We start from the raw sequence: 6,684 nt of genomic DNA, 5'->3' as shown, positions 1-6,684 counted from the left end.
CCTATTCAGTGATGTCTTTCCTGATAACCAAACCTTCTTTGAATTTTCATTTATTTTATATTCTAGTACTGTTAACACTCTACTCAAATAGTGTGTCTGTGTCTTTCCACAAGGAAGTTCTATCAGTCCTTCAGATAGAAACTGAGTGGATTCCATAGCACCCAAAATGAACACAAATTATTCCCCTAAGGCTGTTGTTGTTGTTATGTGCCATCAAGTCGTTTGTGACTCATAGCGACCCTATGTACAACAGCCTTAAACCGTGCTCTATCCTATGCCAATCTCATTGCCTCTGACACACCCATCCCAAGTGTCCCAGTCGCTGAATCAATCCACCTCATAGAGGGTCTTCCCCTCCTGCGCTGTCCCTCTACGCTACCCAGCATGATGTCCTTCTCCAAAGACTTGTCTCTCCTTACAACATGTCCAAAGTATGTCAGGCGAAGCCCCAGAATCTTTGCCTCCAAGGAGCAGCCTGGTTTAACCCTCTCTGGGATGAATCTGCTTGTTTTCTTGGCAGTCCATGGTACATTCAATACTCTTCTCCAGCACCACAGCTCAAAGGCGTCAATTCTCCTTCTATCCTCCCTAGTCATTGTCCAACTCTCTGCAAAAACCATGGCCTGTATCAGGCACACCTTAGTCTCCAGACAGACACCGGTGTTCCTGAGTACTTTAGAGAGGTCCCTAACCACAGACTTTCCCATCGCAATACGTTTTTTTGATTTCCTGGATACTGGTGCCAAGAGTGTTGACCATGGAGCCGAGCAAACTGAAGCTGTGAACACTCTCAGTCTCTTCACCGTCCATCCTGATGCTACCGATTGGTCCAGTGGTGAGAATTTTTGTCTTCTTGACATTGAGCCTCAGTTCGTATTGAAGGTTGCAGTCCTTGACCCTCTGCAGTAAGTGCATGAGGTCCTCCTCAGTTTCAGCGAGCAAAGTTGTGTCATCTGCATAACGCAGATTGTTGATAGATCATCCACCAATCCTAACGCCACGCTTCTCCTCACAGAGCCCAGCCTCTTGGATAATCTGCTCTGCATACAGGTTGAACAGGTATGGAGATAGGACACAACCCTGGCGTACACCCTTCCCAATTTTGAACCATCCAGTGTCTCCCTGCTCTGTTGTGACGACTGCCTCTTGGTCCAAGTATAGGTTTCGCATTAGCACGATTAAATGCTCTGGGATTCCCATTCTTCTCAGAGTCAGCCAGTTTGTTATGATCCATGCAGTCAAATCTCTCAAACACTTTACTCTCCTATCAACCCTTTGTGCAATTTTAAAACATGCATGCTTATTTTTAATTGAAGTTTTCTGTACTGTTATTCTTTAAATTTCTCCTCATAGAGAATTATTGCCAAAAAGCAGCATGCTTGCTTGTTTTCGAGGTAAAGTGCCTAAAGTTACATTTTAATCTACTATTTTCAACCTCTATGACCTATGACTTTGGGCATATTACTGAAATTGGGTATTTCTATTTACAGATATGTCAAAGTGGTACAGGAACTGTGCTGCCAACGTAAAGGTGAGAAGATGGGCAATCTCTTCCTGTGCGATTTACTGCCTATAAAACCTGCTAGATGCACACCCATCTTTACTGCAGCTTTGTTCACAATAGCAAGGAGGTGGAAACAACCTAAGTGCCCATCAACAAACGAATAGATAGAGAAGCTGTGATATATTCACACAATAGAATACTATGTTGCATTGAAAAACAAGGAACTCATGCAATATTATTCAAAACGGATGACCCTGGAAGACATTATGCTGAGTGAAGTATTTCAGTCACAAAAGGACAAATACTGCATAGTGCCACTATTATAAAACAGGACTGACACTGGGGCTGGGGGGAGACTGAGAAAGATGGGATAAATAATGTATACTGCATTGAAACAGATGAGGGAGTAAACTGTTTAAAAGGGATCTGTGACTAGGTATTATTGTCATGACAGGAGTCTAGAACAAAGGCTGCATAGTGGAGTGGACCTCGGGGGGAGGGACTGTAAAACACTGAAAGATTTTTTATTTTTATTTTTTTTACTTTTCAAAGAAAATTGTGTACTGGGGGGAGGCAGGGAGAAAAGTGCAACAATGAACGAATGGAAATCCAGTCTCTGTAAAATTTTCATTAAAATTAAAAATAAAATTTAAAAAAAACAACAAAAAACCCAGAAGCCTGCTAGAGAGTCAGCTATTTATGGATGAGAGTATCAGTGTTTATTGTACTACTGTGTGGTGGGGGTTAAACAGCACAAGGAAAAAGCCTACCACATAGTAAATAAAGTCAAATGTTTGCCGTGGTTATTGCTAATATTGTTGGTTTGGGTACTTAATAGTGACATTATTAAAATTTTTACATTGCCATTCTTCTGAACTGTCATTAGATATGTGACCCGAATAACCTTGCAAGTTCATATGCTTCGCTAGAAGAGAAAGGTAATAATCTTTCTCAATGAACTCAAACTAATTTTAGTCCTAAAAGTGAAATAATCTCAAATATTAAAAAAACATACATTCAAAGTATAAATAATTTAATACCTTTTTAAGGCATTCAGGTGGTGTAGTGTAGAAAGGTTGGGGGTTTGAATCCACCAGCTGCTCTGAAGGAGAAAAGACAAAAGGGCAGTGTCCTCTCATAAAGATTTCTCCAGATTTAACTCCCGGCAGTGGGTTTGGGTTTCATTTCTTTTTACCCCTAGTGTAGGGAGTTGTGCTGCTAGCCCACAGGTAGCACTTCTCTGACAGTTCAACTTCACCAGCAGCTCACAAGAGAAAGACAGGCAATCTCCTTGCATTCAATTTACAGCACCTGAAAACCCTCTGGAGGGTCAGCTAGTTCTAACTCAATGGCAATGAATGTGAGCTTGGCCTTCGTGAATGCGGCTATCATTTTATCAAGATAATACAAAAGTACACATCTTAAACTATAAATAAAAAGACTCCATTTTTAAAGATCCTATCAGGATATGGTACGGTTCATCGCTGTGAGTTGCAGGTGATTCGATGGCACCTAACAACATCATCATCTAAACACTGAAGATACAGAGGATTCTACTCAATATAAAGGAAAAGATCATTCAATTTATGGTTTCATCAAACTGGATTGACTCAAATAAACTCTGAGCAAAGCCAGGCCAGGGTATCTCACTATCTCTGAGTCCCACCCTCTCCCTCTTCCCAGGAATCCTCATAAACAGCCAATCAGTTGGAAGGAGAACAGCCATTGGATGCTTCTGTTAGTCCTTCTAGACTTACTGGTTTTCACCTCAGCCCTGTTACACTCCCTTATCACTCTGCTCCCCGCTACCCTCCCCCCCCCACCCCCAAACATGTTTTACCAGTTATCTATTTCTACAATAATGGTCTTACAGAGTATTAGTCCTTATGTGATTGAGTGAGTTCACTTAGCATAATGCTTTCCAGTCCTTACCAAGTTAGTGATTTACAAAATCATTGCTCCTGTGTGCCGCATAGTATTCCATCATGTGAATGTACTGTAATTCTTCAATCCATTCAACTGACCTCAGTCCTTTCTTATATTTTACACAGACATGGGCAACCCTTGATCTAAAAGACTCCAGTGTGCTTTTTGTCAAGGAAAAATAAAACTAGCCCTCGATGTCCAGTCAATTGACTCCCGCTGACTCCATGAAGCAGATCAGAAATTATTAGTCTTCACATATTTCCTCATTGTGAATGTAGGTCATAAAACCGAATCGCACACTTAGAAATTATTAAGCTAGCAAATTCCATGTTATATCATAACATTTAAAACTTATCTATTTGCTGAAACAGGGGCAAAGACTTGCAAGCGTGTAACAAGATTAACATGTTGCCGCAAATGACAGCTATTGACCAAAAAAAAAATGTGTTTCTAAGCACGGTCGTCAATTTAAAAGTGTGTGGCTTAAACTACACTTGAATACATTCAAGTTTTCCTTAGTAGAATAAACACACAGAGTGAAAGGGCTGAGACTAGAGGGGGCTGCCGAGTTTTAACGGGGCTTGCAAGTCTTTCATCTTCCACAAGGCGACGACACTTGGCCACTTTTCTCTCTCCTTTAGGTGGAAACTCGGATTTTGCTCTCTGACAAGCCTAGAGGTTGTGCTTTTCCCAAGAGATTATTTATGAATTTATCTAAAACTAAACTCACTTCCTTTGAAATCCATTCTGGCTCAAGGTGACGCTCTAGGGCAAGGAAGTAACCCCCAGGGTTTCCAAAACTGTCAATCTCTGCAGAAGCTGTTGCATACGATGAGTTCAAACTGCACTCACCAGGACAAGTATACTCTCTTGCTCGCTCTCTATAAACAGAAAGATTTAAAAACTGGACTTTGCATCTTCAAAAAGCCTAAGAAGATACTTGTTGAGCTACCTTTGCAAAATTTAGCACCATCACTTCTACATCCATCCCACTGTAAAATACATTGTTTCTAGCTGATATGAAAAACATCGAGCAATCAAGGTCAGCACAATGCTTGGTCAGCACTCTTTGGGTAGCTGGAGGAAGCTTAAATGATGATGCAACGTGGAAGGTGGTCTATCAGAGGGCCGCAGCCCCAAAGCCTCGGAGCAGGGGGTCTCGGGTTGCAGGAGGCGGACGCGGCGCGGCCACCACGTCGGGACAAGAGGAGGCTGGCTCCGGACAGCGCGGCCACGCACTCACCTGATTGGTGACCTGAAACGGAAGCAGAAACACAATTAAGGGGCACATCTTTCAAGTGGCAGAGCTCCCTAGTCTCTGCGGCTCCAGGCCTTGACTCACCCCGGACTTGGCATCCAGTCGTGGCTCGTCAGGGCCCTCCATGGTCAGTAACTCCGGATCCAGGGACCGGCTAGAGGGCTCCGACCGAGCTGCCCGGCGCCGACACTTCCGCTTCCCTCCCCGCCCCGCGCAGCCCGCGCATGCGCCCCGCAGAGCTGAGGGCTCCGTGACGCGCTGCCTGGTCGTACGGTAGACTCTCACCCGGACACATGTTTGTTTTTGTTTTGTGTTGTGTGGGATGGTGTTTTTAAAAAACTTTATTATTTTTAATGTGTACCATCACATTGGATCTCTGATTGCCCCTCCGTCTCCAGCAGAGCATAAGGTGGATTCGAACCACATTCCTCTGCAATTGCAGTGCCGCTTCCTGCCTCGAGGCCACCAAGAGTTCCCTCGGATACCTGCTTTATGGGCATCCTCAGAAACACAAAAGTCACTGCGGGCGTCTAATCCCAGAGATTTGAGAGATGCCTTATGAAGCTAAGGAACGTAAAACTTTCGGACACTGATTTCCCCTCCTCATGAAATACACATGTCAGGATATTGATAGCTGCTCCGCGATGCGGCTCGACCTTTCTTCTTGTTCTTCTTGTTAGGTGGTCATGAGTGGAGGACGACTCTCAGCGACCCTGTGAACAGCAGATCTGAACTCTGTCCTATCCTCTGCCATGCTCACCATCTCCAACACATTTGAATCCGCTGCTGGAGTCACTGTGTCAATTCACCTGGTTGAGGGTCTTCCTCTCCTCCCCCGTCCCCCCAGGTTTCCAATCATGATGTCCTTCTCCAGGGAACAGCCTCTCCTAGCGTAGTCAAATGTTTTTGTACAGCCGATAGAATACAAGTAAACATCTTTCTGTTCTTTGCTTTGAAGCAAGATCTATTTAATATCAGCAATAATGTCTTGTTGCACATCCTCTTCTAAATTCAGTCTTGAGTATTTGGCAAGGCTTTGCCCAGACGTTTTTGTTGATTTGTTTAATTATCTTCAGCAAGATTTTACTTCCATGTGATAGTAATGGTATTGGATAATTTTCATATTCTTTTGATTTGTTTTGAATATGAATCTTTTTGAGACAGTTGGTCAAATTTTTTTATGTAAACAGATGAGCATGTCCAGGGCACCATTTTGTGTTGAAGCATAATAGTTGTCATTCCGTTGATTCCTGGGGCCTATTTTTTACCAAAGCCTTTAGTACCGTTGATTCTGGACAATATAATATATCCTTAAATGTTCAGAGCCAATCAATTCTTTTTGGTACACTGACTGTGCATTCCTTGAACTTTTCAACAGTGCTTTCTTTGTCACTCAATATTTTATGAATAAAAGTCTTCAGCATTGAAATGCAAAGCATGCATTTATTTATTCCATTATTTCACTTTGAGAAATGCAAAGTGTATTCTTCATTTTTTATTTTCTAACTCCAGGTCTTTGGAAATTTCATACTACTTTGTCTTTTTTTTAAAAGTTTATTATCATTATTAATTTTAATGAAAATTTACAGACTTTGGATTTCCATCCAATCATTGTTGCACTTTTCTCACTGCCCATCCCTCCCTGGCCCAGCTCACACTTCTCTTTGAAAAGTTGTTGTTGTTATTGTTGTTGTTGTTCTTATGTGCTATCAAGTTGCTTGCGACTCATAGTGACCTTATGTACAAGAGCCCTAAACACTGCTCTATCCTGTGCCAACCTCTCCGTCTCAAACACACTAATTCCCACCAATCCACTCACAGAATTGATCCATCTCATCGAGGGTCTTCCTCTCCTGCGCAGTCCCTCCACTCTCCCAAATATGATGTCCCTCTCCAAGGACCAGTCCCTCCTTGCAACATGCCCAAAGTATGTCAGATGGAGCTTCAGAATCCTTGACTCCAAATAGCATTCTGGCTTCACCTTCTCCAGGACAAA

Source organism: Elephantulus edwardii, unplaced genomic scaffold, assembly GCF_000299155.1.
Source record: "Elephantulus edwardii isolate Elephantulus edwardi_28Jun2011 unplaced genomic scaffold, EleEdw1.0 scaffold00023, whole genome shotgun sequence".
Lineage (NCBI taxonomy): Eukaryota > Metazoa > Chordata > Mammalia > Macroscelidea > Macroscelididae > Elephantulus > Elephantulus edwardii.
Note: the sequence above shows the minus strand (reverse complement) of the source record.